Genomic DNA, 9,649 nt, shown 5'->3' with positions numbered 1-9,649 from the left:
TTTATAATTATAAACAAGAGCTACTTTCGCTAATCGTCCCTAATTTTCAACTGATAAACTATTGAGAAAGTAGCTAGCTCAAAGCATGCACCGTCATCTCTTGAGTTACATTATTCGAGTTGCAGGAGTTGACAGCCATTCTTATGACACAGGTACGTCCCAACGTAATATAAGAAAATATAAGTAAACTTTGCTAGTTTTATTATATTAGTTTAATTAATAAACTTAATAATCTATTGAAAGTTGATGTTTTATCTTCTCGAGCAAATCTGTTAAAAACACTGCAATCCGTAGACCATTGAATTTAGAATCCGGCCACCAATTATTTGACGACATCGGATCTGCTTATATTTGTAACGCCAAATATTAGTTAATTGTTACTTGCAATCTATAAAGAACTTAATGTGAACTTTTGTGATTGATGTATTTTAAAAAATATTTTGTGTCTGCAATATTAATTTTATAAACCTAATTAATATTTCAATACTTCAGAGCAGAAAAAGTTCAAAAGAGAAAGTTTGATGGTTGCTTACTCTTCAAGAACTATTACAATTGTATAAACTCAGCGCTTATAGAAAGACACAACAGAAAGCCACAGGTAGCTTTGCTACGAGGAAACATACATTCGTAGTGTGTATCGCTAACATAATAAAAAGAAGTGCCAAGAAGATGTGGTTTGAGACTGGAAAGCCGAGGATCTATGGTTTGCGACTCGTTATTCCTCCCATTACAAAGAATAAAAAATGTAAAATCGCTCTCCGCAGTTTGGAGCCGAAGAGGGACGTTTAGATATCAATATTCAGTCTGACACGAATAGTCTTAAGTTTTAGTGTAGGTGGTGTTGGTTAGTTGCCCTCCATCTACACTGTTACTTCAAAATTAAGTCTAAAGTGGATATGCCTCAATTAGTTTTGCGATAAATACGACAAACAAAAGCATTTTTAATTTGGTATTTCAATGCTTGTATAGTTGTTATAGCTCATATAATGACATTCGTATAAGTACTTTACGTAATATAATGGCTTTTATATGTTTGTGCGTGGCACTGTAAGTGATACTACCTTGAAAACGACTTTCGTCAAAATAAATATATCCATATGGTAAACTTACTGTTTCACAAAGTCATTAACGTATTTTTGTAAAAACTAAGCTGTATCTAGCAACACAGAGCCACTGTTTAAGACTTTGACTTAACATGTTTGGTCAGTTTGATTGTTTGTAGTTTAAGCTCAAAACTGCTCAACAGGTTATCTTTTCTATAATCACCATGGGTTATGAAATCCAGTTTTTAGCGTCGTAAATCCACAGACATGTTGCTGTCCCACCGGTGGGGAGCATACTTGATTAGAGTGTCATAATTATATGAGGTTAAAAGCTGCGTATCGATAGCAACTTAACACAAGTAACATGTTCTCAAACATGGTAAAGGTTGTCTAACACGAACAAAACATATCGCATTAAGAGTATACGATTGAAGGAAGGTAAAAAATAGTTGGAATGAAAGCTAAAATGGACGTTGTTCGCTCCTCTACTAGTGCTTTCTCTACCCATACCAGCCATTTTTAAATATGTAAAATGAATTAACTTTACTTGTTGTTTTGTTTCATTATTTTAACAAATAAGTTCTTGAACTTTCATTGTTGACAAGATAAATTACGGTCAAGAGCATCAATCTACTATAAAATTAGCGATGGATTTGGGCCCGGCATGGCCAAGCGTGTTAAGGCGTGCGACTCGTAATCTGAGGGTCGCGCCAAACATGTTCGCCCTTTCAGCCGTGGGGGCGTTATAATGTGTCGGTCAATCCCACTATTCGTTGGTAAAAGAGTAGCCCAAGAGTTGGCGGTGGGTGGTGATGACTAGCTGCCTTCCATCTAGTCTTACACTGCTAAATTAGGAACGGCTAGCACAGATAGCCCTCGAGTAGCTTTGTGCGAAATTCAAAACAAACAAAAGCGATGGATTTGAAAAGTTAGTTTGTTTGAATTTCGCGCCAAGCTACACAAGGGCTATCTATCTGCGCTAGCCGTCCCTAATTTAGCAGTGTAAGACTAGATGGAAGGTAGCTAGTCATCACCACCCACCCCTAACTCTAGGGCTTATATTTTACCAACGTATAGTGGGTTTGATCATCACATTATAATACCCCCAGAGTTGAAAGGGCAAGCATGTTTGGTGCAATTGGGATTCGAACCCGCGACCCTCACATTACGAGTCGAGTGCCCTAATACCACCTGATCACCGAGTGAGAAAAACGTTTTTTATGCACATTATATTATTTGTACAGCTAGATAATTTTACGAAAACGTTTCTAGTGGCAGCTTTATTGTTTTGTCAAATATTTTTTGTTGAAAAATCTATCAGAGAGACGTGAAACTAAACCTGTGTATTTTAACAAATATTGTTGCAGTGGTTTCAGAGTGTGTGTTTTTCTTATAGCAAAGCCACAGCAAGCTATCTGCTGTGTCCACCGAAGGGAACCAAACCCCTGAGTTTAGCGTTGTAAGTCCTAAGACTTACTGCCATCGTAGCCTGGGTACAAGTTTTGGAGTCAAAACTATCTCGGATGTAATATAAAAGTCTCTCATAATTTGAATACAAAAAAGAAACAACAACAAAAACACAATCACTCCGAATCGAAAATTTAAAACAATTCCTCGGGTAGTGAAGAATACAAACTTGGGCCTGATATGGCCTGGTGACAAGGGTCCTCGACTGATAATCTTGCCATCTTAACCAGCCAACCACGTGTAAAAACGTTTCGGTTTGAAAAAAAATAGCGACCAACAGCAAATAAACTGAGTTTAAGGTCATTACTGTTAAGAAGAATTTAAAATTGTATAATTATAACGTAATTTAAAGCAGGGCATTTATTGACATTCTGTTGAACGTAAGTGTTAGAACCTGTAACTTTTAGATACTACTCCATTATATGCTTCGTCTACAAGGCTTTGCTACACTGATAATATATAAGCTCAATATTAATATGTGTGTTTGTGCAACTATGTAAACTATTTGAATTACTGCAAATTTTGTAATTAATTAAAGTATTTTGTTTATAAACTGGAGATTAAAAGGTTTTGGCGTACTAGCCTTCAGAATATGGCCGCTAATGCCTAGTTCGTTTTAAGTTTGGATGCATATGTGCTATGCTTTGTGCTGAACACAAAGATATTAGTACCAAGTGCTGGTTTCATGTAAGAGTAAAATATAACAAATTATTAAGTTAAGAAATAAAAAGTATGTTTACTTCTAACTTTATTTTATACACACTATCTAGTTTTACATTAATTTGATTGCGTTATTTAATTTGACTAAAATAGCACATGGAAACAGTGCATCAGTCCAAAAGAGGTATGAATATAGTTGTATTCATAAATGGTTGGCCCGGCATGGCCAGGTAGTTAAGGTACTCGACTATTAATATGAGGGTTGCAGGTTTGAATCTCCGTCAGACCAAACATGATCGCCCTTTCAGCCGTGTGGGCGTTATAATGCGGTAGTCAATTCCACTGTTCGTTGGTAAAAGAGTAGCCCAAGAGTTGGCGGTGAGTGTTGATAACTAGCTGCCTTCTCCCTAGCCATACTCTGCTAAATTAGGGACGGTTAGCACAGTTAGCTCTCGTGTAGCTTTGCGCGAAATGCAAAATAATTCAAAATATGTTTTGAATAATTTCATTTCGCTCTTCTTGTCACTTTCTATTATTTACAAATGGAGCTTCATGTGTTTAATGCACGAACCAAGTTTCGATATCCGTGGTGTGAAAAGCATCCTTTGTGTAGCTTTGTGCTTAACTACAAACAGATGTAATTTAATGAACGTGCTCAGAATATTACCAGGACTGAGAATATGGTAACTTAACAAGACTGGTATTATGATGCAGTTATGTCAACATACAACGTGATATGGAAGTTTTTTTTTTTTTTTTTTATATCTAAGTCTCTAAATATATTGGCTAGAATGCGTTAACTAGAACTGTGTGTTTATAGAATAACCACTTGGTGTTGATTTGTTAGGAAGGTTTGTTCTTAGTTCTTTACTTATTTATTGGTTAATAAATTCAGTAATATAACGGCAACATAGTTTCATTCAGAAGTTTTATGACTTGTATTATAACAGAGAGTAAAATTAAAATATTTAAGAACTGTTTCAGCTAAGCCTTAGGTTATGTTTACGTAATAACCCTAATACTTAAATTAGACTACAAATAGGTCTACTATTATTATGGAATCAATGTTTAACAAAGCTGAAGTTACACAACTTGAAAAGCTCCTGCTGTGTCCATTTGAACATGGAAGTGAAGCTACGAACGGCTCTACGTAATTATGTATTTACATTTTGTGAAGCATCTGTTAATCTTTGTAGAATGTTTCCATATAATATATATATATATATTTAAAAAATAACAAAATATTGTTTGACCTTACCCATTCTTATAAACGTGACCGTGTAACCAGAATGTGTTCGTCAGAAGAACGCGGGAAGATAAAATGAAGCTGTGGATTTGAGAACCGGTTTGAATGATCTTTTCTTTTGCACTGTCTTCTGAAACATTCTTAGGTCCGTATATAGTCACGTATATCAAAACAAACTGTTGAATGTAAGATCTGTGGTCATATTTATGTATGCTATATTTTTGTGAAAATAAACTGACAGATTGTTGAAATCTGCATTTTTCTTAGTTAGAAACATCAACTTGTGAATAAAGGTGAATAATATATATGTTTTCAGCTATTTTCGCACAAAGCTTCTCATGGTTATTTACGCATAACCGTCCTTAATTGTTAACTGGCACAAAACTAAGGTCTCTACTATGTAAAAACTACACTGACAAACACCACACCAACATTATTTATAAAATACAATGTGATAATAGCCACGACTTCTATATTGGAGAAACAAGTAGAAAGATGGAAACCAGATTCAAAGAACACAGAAAGTCACCTTCACACGTTTTTGAACACTGCAAATCAAATAAACACAACATAACCACAGAAAACACCCAAATACTAAATAAAGAAACAAACATAAGCAAATGCAAAATTAAAGATGCCTTACTTATACAACAACTTAAACCCAAAATAAACAAATACAAAGGAACACTTTTATACCTATATTAATAAATATAATCAAATATCTAAGCGCACCCTCTATATTCCAACACTCAGTTACACAACCCCCTTCAAACATTTGGCAGTTATCGGTCAGTTACCTCTTTCTTTATGAACCTGACGATGACCGAAGAAGGTTGAAACGTTGTTCGATCCTCTACAGAAAAAAAATTTTTTTACATACATATTTTTCTCTACAAGTGGGTTTTCTCGTCACCACTGATGAAAATAAAATTGTTTTTATCATATATAAAATTGTATCATAGTAATTACATTGCTTTACAAATTACTTTGTGTATCATGCACTTAAGGATAATATACAGTCAAATAATAAGGAAATATTAAATTCATTAAATCTTAATTACTTCTTCTATGATTGAAATTATCAAAATAAGTTCAAGTCTTCCCAACTGCTCTCTTCTTTTATATTTTTTATCTTCTGGAGTTTATAATACATTATACATGTAAAAACTGCTCGTTTGGGTTGAGAAAATTTTTTACGTAGAGAAGCGAATAACGTTTCGACCTTCTTCGGTCATCGTCAGGTGCACGTTTATTTTGTCAAAATTTTTCTCAACCCAAACGAGCCGTTTTTACATGTATATTTTTCTCTACAAGTGAGTTTTCTCGACATCACTGATTATTTACAATACATTATGCTTACACCATCTGCTGCAGCCTTCATTTGAAAAGTGACTTTACGAGGCAGTTCTCTTCTATAAAGTGTATGTAAGTATGTGAGTGTTTAAAATAACACATCAATGTGTTGCTCAACATGAATATATACATATATCACTTGTTGTGTAAAACAGAAATATAATTAAAATGATCTAAGAGTAGAAACTAGTTTTTTGTTGTTGCTCAAAGCACACCAGTTAAAAACACTAACACAAAAATTTTATTTTATATTCCAAGTTAAGTAACCAGTCAAAAATACTGACTAAATTTGCGTCTTTGTCGAAATGTGTTCAAGTCATACCACTCCCTAGTTCTATACAAATGAAGCTAATTCAGTATTTGCTTTTCTTTCCATAATAGCTACAGAATATGGGAGATTTCTGAATTAAAGTATTCTCTTTTGAATAAGAAAGGTAACGCTAATGATTAACACAGATTAATGAGTCTGCTCCAATTTGGCCTGACATGGCCAGGTGGTTAAGGCACTCGACTCGTAATCTTAGGGTCGCGGGTTCGAATTCTCGTCACACCAAATATGCTCGCCCTTTCAGCCGTAGGGGCGTCATAATGTATCAGTCAATCCTACTATTCGTTGGTAAAAGAGTAGTCCAAGAGTTGGTGGCGGGTGGTGATGGCCAGCTGCCTTTTCTCTAGTTTTACACTGCTAATTTAGGGACTGCTGGCGCAGACAACCCTCGTGTAGCTTTGCGCGAAATTTAAAACAAACCAAACCAAAGTGTACAAATTTACAAATTTCAAACAATCATGTTGTACTGTATACGCGTCCAGACTGTCATGTTCAAACACATTGCAATTAAGTGGCATTTGTCTATGGTTAACATCGGCTACATTGTATATTATTAAATATACATATCAGAATACTATGTTATTGTTTTTAAATCACTATTACAAGTCACTTGTTAGTTTGTATAATTCAAAATAATGTAGTAAAATAAAAAAAGAATCCTCATTGTTCATCAAAACATAAACGAACCAGCTGATATGCTAAATGATACTTGAAACTGAAATTTAATGTGGACGTTAACATTTTTGACGTCAAACACCATCATTCATAACTTACATAAATTGTGTTACTTGGATGAAAATGAACGACAGAAAACCTTTTGCAGTTTTATATGAAAAATAGTAATTATTTTAAAATATTTTTTAAATATACATCACTGCTAATTTTACTGCTCAGGAATATAATTTTGCAGGACGTACAATCATCGACGTATAACTTATTTGCTTAACAGCTGTTGAAAAGCACTATTAGAAAAAATTATTGAATGGAACAACTTAGATGACCAGTGTCATTTTACACTTAACTTTATATTTTATATCAGGAATAGTAGGAAGCTATAGATATAAATACACGAATAAAAACCCTATAAACTAAACGTTTCCTAACGTTGGACCGTTTGGTTTTTTTTCTGGGGCAAACTGGTTTAGTAGAGAGTAGAGTAAAGAACATGACAGGTATTTCGGTTTAAAATTATCTTACCCCAAGTTGAAACTCAGGAGCAAACTGGCTTAATCGAATGGGTGAGATGTGTACATATAAAGGGAATTTAATGACATCATGAAGGTCATACGGTTTTCCAGGAAATGTATATTTATCTATTTACTGTTGTAAGCCTCTCATTTCTAAGCCCCGCAAAATGTCAAACATGGAAACGTTACATTGATGATATATTTTCCATTTGAATAACCTGTTTTAAGTCACTTAAATAATTATGTGATCTCCTTTCGTAAAACAATCAATTTTACCTGTGATTACTTGTCTACCCAGATTAACTTTCTTGATGTCACATTTTTTCTAAAAAACGGAATTTTATGTAGTGACTTGTACGTAGAAACTTACAGGCAGATCACAATACCTTCACTATAAAAGCTGTCACCCCTTTCACACTAAATAGAACATTACCTACAGTCAATCTCTTAGAGTTAAAAAGAAAATGCTCAGATGAAACAGACTACAGAAAACACGCTAAGAATTTAAAACAAAGCATGTTACAAAGAGGATATAAAGACACCGAAATCGACAGACAAATTGAAAAGGTTAACAATACTCAGCGGAAAAAGCTTCCTAAATCAGAGAAACGCTAAACTTACAAATATAATTTTTTCTATTATTACCTATTAGCTTAAATTCAGAAACGTTTTACTAATTCTGAAAAAAAAAATCCAGATACTTAAACAGATACTTCCTGAAGTTCCGGTTGTTTTCTTCCGAAAAAGCAGAACTTTAAAAAGACATCATTGTTCACAGAAAAGTGAACAAACCAACAAAACGGCTGTTTTCCAAGCAGTAAAGTACGTTTTCAAACCCGCACGTTCATACAAATTATTGACCTGACGCATTTTCTGACAAGCACAATCAAAGTAACTTTAAAATATTCAAAGAAATCACTTGTGAAAAAAACACCATTCATCATATACAGTGTAAAAAATGCACACAACCATAAATCTTTTATTAAAACCTAAAAATATCTTGTTTCTCAGCACTTCAGCTAATCCGATCATTCCAGTAACCATGTTACTCTTATCGGCATTGAAACAGAACTTAAAACTAAAGCAGATAGAGAAATAAAAGAAACTTAGTGGATTGCTAATCTGAACACTGTTCAACCTTTTAAAATTAATGTAAATTCTGGAACGGATGTTCTCCGTTTACTAGTTTTGTCTCTTTCAGAAAAAAAAAAATTCTTTTGCTTATTATTTTACATAATGCGATAGTTGAATTTCTTAAAACTTACCAATTGTTTAAGATAATATTTTGCATATGTTTTTATAAATTGATTAGTATAAGATATATTTTAATCAGTTTCCAAGTGTCACCTTTATTTGACTTAGACACTTAAGTACAGTTTTAGATATACATATATTCAGCATTTCTAAAGTAGAATCATTCGATTACACCACAATTCTCAGTTTGCATCTGAAAAATAAAAGTCCACCTTTCGAAAGCGCTTGGGTTATAGGGTTTTTATTTATTTTTATTAAAATTTCTTGAAAATACTTGTTTCTCTAACATCAAAAGGACTCTTGTTTGATAATGTCTTATACTTTTGAGGACGTTCGCTTTGAACAAATTGCTTTGATAACTGTTTCTTGTAGCACAGCAAAATGCTTCACAAACCTTTGTTTTATTCTAACATAAATCCTAGTTTGAATCCAGTGGAGTAGGCATACAATATGTCTGGAGCCATAATGCTATGGGGGGTATAAAATGATCGGTAATGTTTAGAAAAGGTTGACTTATTTCCGTTTCAAACTTTGCTCTGGTGTTTGGTGCATGGAAAACCAACTACAGAAATATAACTAATTTGTTAACTGGACATTTTCTGAAGATGTGGACAACTCCTTGGGATAGGTGGGTTTTCTATCATCAGCAAAATAATATTTCATTGAAATTTTCTATATTCTGAATTTTCTTTTGCTCATGGTTATTTGTAGCATGCTTTCTGTTAGGTTTTTGGTCTTGCACGTGGAGGGTTTCTGTATACAGGCTTTCTATTTTTCTTGCTTTCTCATTCTTCTTCAAACTTGCGGAATGACTTGAATATTTTTCTTTGAAGAAGTGTTTTCTGTGTGCGGATCTAATTTGTATTTTTTTATTAATAAGTTGTCAAAACTGTTTCATATGTTATTTGTGAATTACAGCAATTTCTTTGTTGTTGGAGACATCTTTCGACGGTATTCATGTAGACACTATTTGATGTAACTTGATGATAAATTTTCCAGGATGAACTTCTGCTTTATTCTTCATAATATCCATTTTTAGAATTTTCATCTAATTTTCTGTTGGTTAATTTGTTGATAGTATCAACATTTTTACTATCCAAACGTCTTCTAT

The sequence above is a fragment of the Tachypleus tridentatus genome, chromosome 12, assembly GCF_004210375.1.
Source record: "Tachypleus tridentatus isolate NWPU-2018 chromosome 12, ASM421037v1, whole genome shotgun sequence".
Lineage (NCBI taxonomy): Eukaryota > Metazoa > Arthropoda > Merostomata > Xiphosura > Limulidae > Tachypleus > Tachypleus tridentatus.
The sequence above is the reverse complement of the archived record's forward strand: the minus strand, read 5'-3'. Positions refer to the sequence as shown.